The sequence below is a fragment of the Mus caroli genome, chromosome 16 (assembly GCF_900094665.2).
Source record: "Mus caroli chromosome 16, CAROLI_EIJ_v1.1, whole genome shotgun sequence".
NCBI lineage: Eukaryota > Metazoa > Chordata > Mammalia > Rodentia > Muridae > Mus > Mus caroli.
Window position 1 is genome coordinate 15,418,961 of NC_034585.1, and position 7,301 is coordinate 15,426,261.

Below are 7,301 nucleotides of genomic sequence, written 5' to 3' on the forward strand. Positions count from 1 at the left end.
TATTTATTTATTTATTTATTATATGTGTGTACACTGTAGCTGTCTTCAGACACTCCAGAAGAGTGCATCAGATTTTTGTTACGGGTGGTTGTGAGCCATCATGTGGTTGCTGGGATTTGAACTCAGGACCTTTGGAAGAGCAGTCAGCGCTCTTAACCACTGAGCCATCTCATCAGCCCCCATTTTTTAAGTGTAAATGTTTTTTTTAAGAGGTTAAATCATTTGCTGGTTGTTTATTTTTTGATACAAGCAGAAAATAGCTGGATACTGAATCAGGAGAGGCTGTGACTATCTTTGGGGTCACCATGACATTCCTTAGGGGGGCTAGTTTTATATCCTGCAATACAAAGCAATTTGGAGTCTCAGTTGTGCATTTGTGTCTGGAATATTTTCAGTTCTATCTGGTCCCGTGTTTGTAGTAGAACTATTTCGTAAGAAAGCCAGTCCTCGTCCTGTCAGACCTGTGATGCCTGAGGTCATGGCAGTCCTTCCATTTTCCTAACAGTTCTGGTAATGTGCTGTGAAAGATGGAGATTTTTGAATATGTTTTGTGTGTGGCATGAAATTGTGAATTGGTGGAATTGAGGATTAATGAGCATTTGGTTGTTATGAGAGGTCTTAGGGAAACTTGCCAAGTTTGAGGCTGGAATACCATTGGAATAAGTTCAAAGAAAAACAATACATAGTAGCTCTTCATTCACATGTTTAACACAATTTGACTCTTCAGAGTTTGGGTATGTGAACACAATATATGGATCTTTTTGGGTATGTGTGATAAGAATTGGAATGTGTATATACTCTGCTCCTCGACCAATAAAATCTGTTGTGAAAGAGTGATAAAGAAAAAAAAAAGCCATGACAGGCTTGTCACTGTTGTACCAATGGGCACATCCTGCTTGATCAGTCAGTTTACATGCAGCATGAAGTAAGATTAGTAAGATTGTTGATGACAGTTCTGGCCCATCCTCCTGGCCCTGTGAGGACTAGCCAGCAAGGAAAACAGGGCCATTCCAGTTCTAGCTTGATTTTTCCATGTCTTCAGAGCATGTGGTATCTTTGGCAATAGGGCTTTACCATCTAGCTCTAGTGGGCAGTCAACCTTAGTGCAATTGCTTATCTTGTTTTGGGACTCTCAAGGCTCCCTACGCAATGTCTTGTAAGGAAGTAGCCCTGACATGAAGACTTTCTATTTAATAACTTGTGGCTTCTGGGAACAGTTTCATCCACTCTTGCCTGGCACCGCCATCTACTCTTCTTTTTAACTTTATTAGTTTACCAAGTATAAGGTCTCCTTAAGGCTTTTTCATACACCCTTAATTTTGATTGGTCCTGCACCTCTTTTCTCTCCTGTCTCTGCTTGCATCTTACTTAACCTTTTGACTCCTAGCATCCCTCTTCTACATTCCTGTCATGTGGATTGTACTTCCCTCCTCCTACCTTTAGACCTTTATTCCTCCTCCCATGGTCTTCTGTCTTAGACTCCACACTCATTCTCACATAAATGCAGATATGTAAAAATTAACACCTAGGATCTGCATTTGAGAGAGAAGTGGTTACTGTGAGCCTCCCTTGTGTCATTTAATATATACTATTTTCTAGTTCCATTTTCTTGTAAATTTTGTAATTTCATTTTTCTTTACAGTTGGGTAAAATGGCCATTGTGTATATGAAGCAGGATTCATCTGTCCTTGAATATCTAGGTTGATCTCTTTTTATCACAGAGCATAAGTAAACATGGATGTGCAAGCCTTCCTGTGTTCCTTTCGGTTTTGTGCCCAAGAGTAGTATATCTGAGTTATGTGGTAGTTTACTGATTTTCATAGTGGCTGTACCAGTTTACACTCACACAAACAGAGAAAAAGGTTACTTTTTTTCGTATTCTCACCATTTTATTTTATTATTTGTTTTCCTGATATCTGACTAGGGTGATGTCGAGTCTCAGGGTAGTTTATTGTAGTGATTTATTTATCTAGTGTAGTATGACTTAGTATGGACATGTGTATGCCTCCTTATGTATGTAAAGTTCAGGGATAGGTTCTCTTTGTATCCTGTGAGTGTCAGGGGATTGAATTCAGGATTTCAGGATTGGTGACAAGTACTTTTTACCTGTTGATCCAAATTGTTAGCCTCATGTCTGGTATAATTGTGCAGACCTGTGAAACTTTCTCTGCGCCTGGACTTTCATTATTACTTGGGAGATTTATTTTTATTACTGCTTTCATCTCATTGCTTATCATTGATCTGTTTATTTGGCTCATCTTGGCTTATGTAGCTAGAAATTCATCTATTTCTATGAGATTTTCCAGTTTTCTTTCCTAGTGCCTTTCTGGATTTCATTGGCATCTGTTGCCATGGCTCCCTGCTCTCCCTTTCACTGATTGGGTGTTCTCTTATTGGTTTAGCTGAGAGTTTGTCAATCTTGTTTGCCTTTAGTTTTTTCCTGTATTTTCTTTTCATTACTTACTGCTATGATGATACTAATTATTTTTGTCTGCCGATTTGGGAGTTTGCCCATGTTCATTTTTCCCCAAGTCCTGAGGCACATTGTCAATCATTTGAGGTTTCTTTTATTTTTTATAATGTAGATACTTGTTGCTATAAACGTTCCTCTAAGTAATACTGTTATTTATATAGGTTTTGGTATGCTGTGATTTCATTTTCATTAAAAGCTATGAATTTTTTTATGGACCCACTTGTCACTTAATAATAATTTTGTTAATATCGATGAGTTTGTGTATTTTTGTAGTACCTTGTTTTCTCGATTTATCTGTTTGTGGTCAGATCAATATAAGAGGTTGTTTCAGTTTTCTGATATTTACCTAACTTTTCTTTTTTGTCCCAGCTCATGATCTGTTTAGTAAAAACTTGAGGGGAAGCTAAGAAGAATGTGCACTCGACATTTGTTTTATTTCTGTTGCTGGAACAAATGCTCTGAGGAAACAACTTAGGGGAGAAAGTTTATTTGACTTAGGTAATTCTAGGTTATAGTCCATTCCTGAGGTAAAGTCAAGGCAGGAGGTTAAGTTAGCACATTCACAGTCAAGAGTAGAAAGAGAAGAAACGCACATATCCTTGCTTGCTCTCTGCTAGCCTTTCTTCTCTCCCACTCAGTCCTGCCTAGGGAATGCTGCCTCCCACGCCAGCACACACAGTGGTCCATACAATGAAGACAGCCTCCTACCAACATGCTCTCATGCCATGATCTAGACAGTTACAATTAAACAGCACAGAGGTGTTGGTGTGGAAGATTCTGTAGATGTTTTAGGTACATTTGATCCTCGATGTCTGAATGAAAAAAAGAAATAAAAAAGACAGCTCTTCTGTGTGGTGGAGGAGAAAGTTTATTATGTGGATGTGGGAAAGCACAGCCAGAGGCAGACACTTTGGGGAGAGCCCAGAGTGGTCAGTACCCTGAGCCTTGTGGGTATAGGGGGAGGAGAAAAGAGAGAGGGGAACCAGGTGCTGCAGCCAGGAGGCCAAAAGTACAAAAAGAATCAGGTAACAAAAATGTCTGGATTATTTAAGGAAGAACCTCTAGGGGAAGGGCAGCCCAGCCCCTGGGTTGGAGAGTTCAGAGAAGAGGGTGGGGTCTGAGGGACAGATTGATGCTGGGAGAAGAACTTGGAGGCCAGGTCTGCTTTGATAATGTTAAATAGGCACCTACGCTGCTTGTCTGGGTTTTGAAACTTAACAGTGCATTTAGTTTTGGTGTTTTTCTGTGAGTTTTTCATGTGCTTGTTTATGGTCTGGGTGATCTATCTGTCTTGGTAATCTTTGTTAGATTGGGATTGATGGATAAAAGACAGACAGAAACAGAATTGTTCTTTAATCAGAACAACTGAAGTGGAGACTGCACATTTGGTGTGGGGGCCTTGGGGTTTTTTAGGGTAGAAAAGGGGGGTACTTTGGGTATGGAAATTACATCTGCAGTTCAGTTCTGCTACAGTCTTGAAATGGTAGATACCAGTGGGTTTGGTGTGTGGATTTTCTTACCTGAAGCTTCTACAGGTGTTATTAGTCAAGTCAGCTTTCCTGTTAGGAGGGTCTCAGTTTACCTGGGCTTTCAGGTTATTGAGTACACCTGTATTGGTGTGTGCATGCTTAAAATTGTAAACTCCTCTTGATAGCTTGTATCCCTAATCAATATGAAGAAATTGCTTTATCACTTCTGACTAGGTTTCATTTGAAGTCTGTTTTGTCAGTTGTTAGAGTAGTGATGCCTTGTATTGTCTAGCTCCAGTTTTTGGAATCACTTTTTCTATCCTTTCAGACCAAGGTAGCGTTGATGAAGTGTGTGTCTCGGAGGCAGCAAGTACATGGGTCCTGTTTTTAGTCCAGTCTGTTTGTCTGTGTCTTTTGGGGGAATTGAGATCATTAATTAATACTCAGTTATTATCAAAAGGTATGTGTTAATTCTTATTTTGCTGACTGTGTAGTATTTGATGTTTTCCTAATCCTGTTTTTCTTGACTACTGCTTTAGCTTCATTAGTTGTTTTTGTACAGCTTTTTGGATGTATTTATCATTTTCTTTAGTTTGCAGAATTCCTTCCAGTATCCTCTGTACAAGGATACTATAGGGCTTAGTGCTCACAAATTCCTTAAGCTTTTATCATGGAACATTTTTCTTTCTCCTTTCGTTGTGACAGTTTAGCTGGATGTAGTAATCTTTGTTGGTATACTTTTCTTTTAGAACTAACTGGAAAATGTCTTTTCAAGACTTTCTGTCATTTAAAATTTCTGTTAAGATGTCTTTTGTTATTCTGTTAAGATAATTTGTTATAAATGTGGGCCTGCCTACATTTATATGTGACAAGGCACTCCTCCTTTGCAGCTTTTAGTACACTTTCTATTATCTCTGTACTCAGTGTTTCAGTTATAATGTGGTGTGAGGTTTTCTTTTCTGTTCTTGTCTGTTTGGTGTTCTCTCTGTCTTATGAATCTGGATAGGTATCTCTTGAAGTATGGTGAATTTTCTGCTATGAATATATTGAAAATATTTCTTAAATGCTTCTGGCATGGAATTCTATGCTTATAATTAGGCATTTTCACAGTGTCCAAACATCTTGTGTATTCCATTGGGCATTTTTATTAGTTTGTCTTAGGTCTGAGTGAGTGTTCATTTCTCTTTATATTCTGATACTATATTTCTAATAATTCCTTCGGTTGAAGAGGCTTTCTACTGCTATTTTTGGAATTAAATAAGAAAATTTCGTTACTTATTGTACTCAGGATTCTCTAAAGGAGCAGAACTGATATAATGAGTGGATATATATGTGTGTATTGCCATGTCTGTCTCATGCCAAGAATCTGGTAGCTCTGTCCATGAGGTTGCAGGTCTGGTGCTGGAGTCCTGGAGGACTCTTGAGAACTGCCTGTCTTCAGTCTCCATTGGAATCCTGAAGAATCCTCTTTTACTCATTGTTTTGGATAGGCCGACTGACCAGAGAACTCTCAGGATCCATCTGTTTCCAAGTCCTGGCCCCCATCCCAGTTCTGGGCATCTTATGTGGGTTCAGAGGATTCAGACCAGGTCTTGTGCTTACACAGAAAGCACTCTTACCTTCCGTGCTATCTTCCCAAGGAACCCCTGTGTGCATAGTAAATTATATTGACTGATCTCTCCAGCCCTCTTATTTTTCTTTTTTGTCTTGTGGAATGGGGTTTAGCTGGCCTGGAACTCCCTGTCGTCTTGCCTCAGCCTCTTGAAGACTGGCATCACAGTTAAGTACCACCATACACAGCTCTGTGGATTCCTAGATTGTATATTGTTTATTTTAGATGGCATGTTCTTTATTTTCCAAGTTGGTTCCATACTCCTAGATTCATGCAATACTTTTGCTCAAGCCCTCCACAGCACCTGTGTTCTTTTCTTTTCTTTTCTTTTTTTTTTTTTTTTTAGTACTTTAAGTATTTCCATTCACCTAAGAAGTTCAGTAGGAAGGGTAATGCCCTTTTCTTTTATAAGTGAGATGAGTTTTTGATGGGGACTGCTTTTTAAGAAAGGCATGATTTATTTGGGCTCACGGTTGGAGAGTTCTCACTGAACTGTGCTAGAGTAGCCTGGAAGGAGCTGGAAAAAAATTATTCTGGTGTACTAACAAGAACAAAGAGTAATTTGACATGGCATTTTATTCTTGATTAAAGGATATGCCATGTTAGTGGGTACTTTATCTAGCAGTTTGGCCTCACAACGGTAGGTTTTGGCACCAGATGAATGAAAAAAAATAAAAAGGAAAGGATGCGGCTACTTCAAGTTATGGTGGTGGAGGAGGTTGTCTGTAGCTAAAGCATAACTAGAGGTAGAAGCATCCTCAAGAGTTCAGAGTGGACATGATCCTGAGCCAAGTGAGGAGAGGTGGGGGATGGGAAGGGAGGCCGTAGAGAGGGGAACTAGGGAGCAGCTGAGATGCAAAGGTAAAAGACTGGCAGGTAACCAGTATGGCTAGATTAATAGAGGAGGGCAGCTGTGGGAAGGGAAGCCTACCTGATCGTGGCAAATGATCGTTTTGATGTATTTTTGGATTCAGTTTGTGAGAATTTTTTTTTTTTTCATGGAAAATGTTAGCATTTAATTAACCTCCGTGGTGGCTTTTAAGCCACTAGAACTCAGGCACCTCCAACACCCTTAATCTTCTCTTCAGCTCTTCTGCTGAAGAATTTGGCCTTCACGATGACAGGTTGCTTAGGGAGCTTTCCCTTGCCCAGAACTTGGTAGTAGCCTGATTGAACAACATCAATGATGGGAGCAGCTCCAGTCTTGGTTTTTGCTGCATTGACACGCGTCTGCTCTCTGACCAACGTCTACAATTTATCCAGGCTGACAGTTGGGCAGAAGATCTGGTTCCTCTTCAAGTGGTAATGCCTCATACCAACTTTCCTAAAGTAACCTGGATGATATTTGTCAAAGTTGATCCTGTGATTATGCATGCCTCCAGCATTCTCGCTGTCCATGGCTCATGTGGCCCCCAAGTTTCTGGGTCTTCCCCAGTCTGGATGGCATGGCGGTGGCAGAAAGGAAAGAGGCAAGAAAATTTTATTGAGTATTTTTGCATCGATATTCATAAGGGAAATTGGTCTGAAGTTCTCATTCTTTATTGAGTATTGTGTGGCTTAGGTATCAGAGTAAGTAACTGTGGCTTCATAGAATGAGTTAGGTAGTGTTTCTTCTGTTTTTATTTTGTGGAATAGTTTGAAGAATATTGGTATTAGGTTTTCTTTGAAGGTCTGATAGAATTCTGCATAAAACCATTTGGCCTTGGGTTTATTTTGGTTGGGAGACTTTTTTTTTTTTTTTTTTTTT

General features: G+C 39.6%; 1 protein-coding gene and 1 pseudogene across 1 annotated transcript in view; one reads left to right on the top strand and one right to left on the bottom strand.

Annotated features, from left to right (window-relative positions):
* LOC110311252 (protein HIRA) overlaps window positions 1-7,301 on the top strand; it is an 844,395-nt gene that overhangs the window by 58,814 nt on the left and 778,280 nt on the right. The gene's annotated exons all lie outside the window — the stretch shown is intronic.
* On the bottom strand, window positions 6,593-7,001 carry LOC110311262 (annotated as a pseudogene).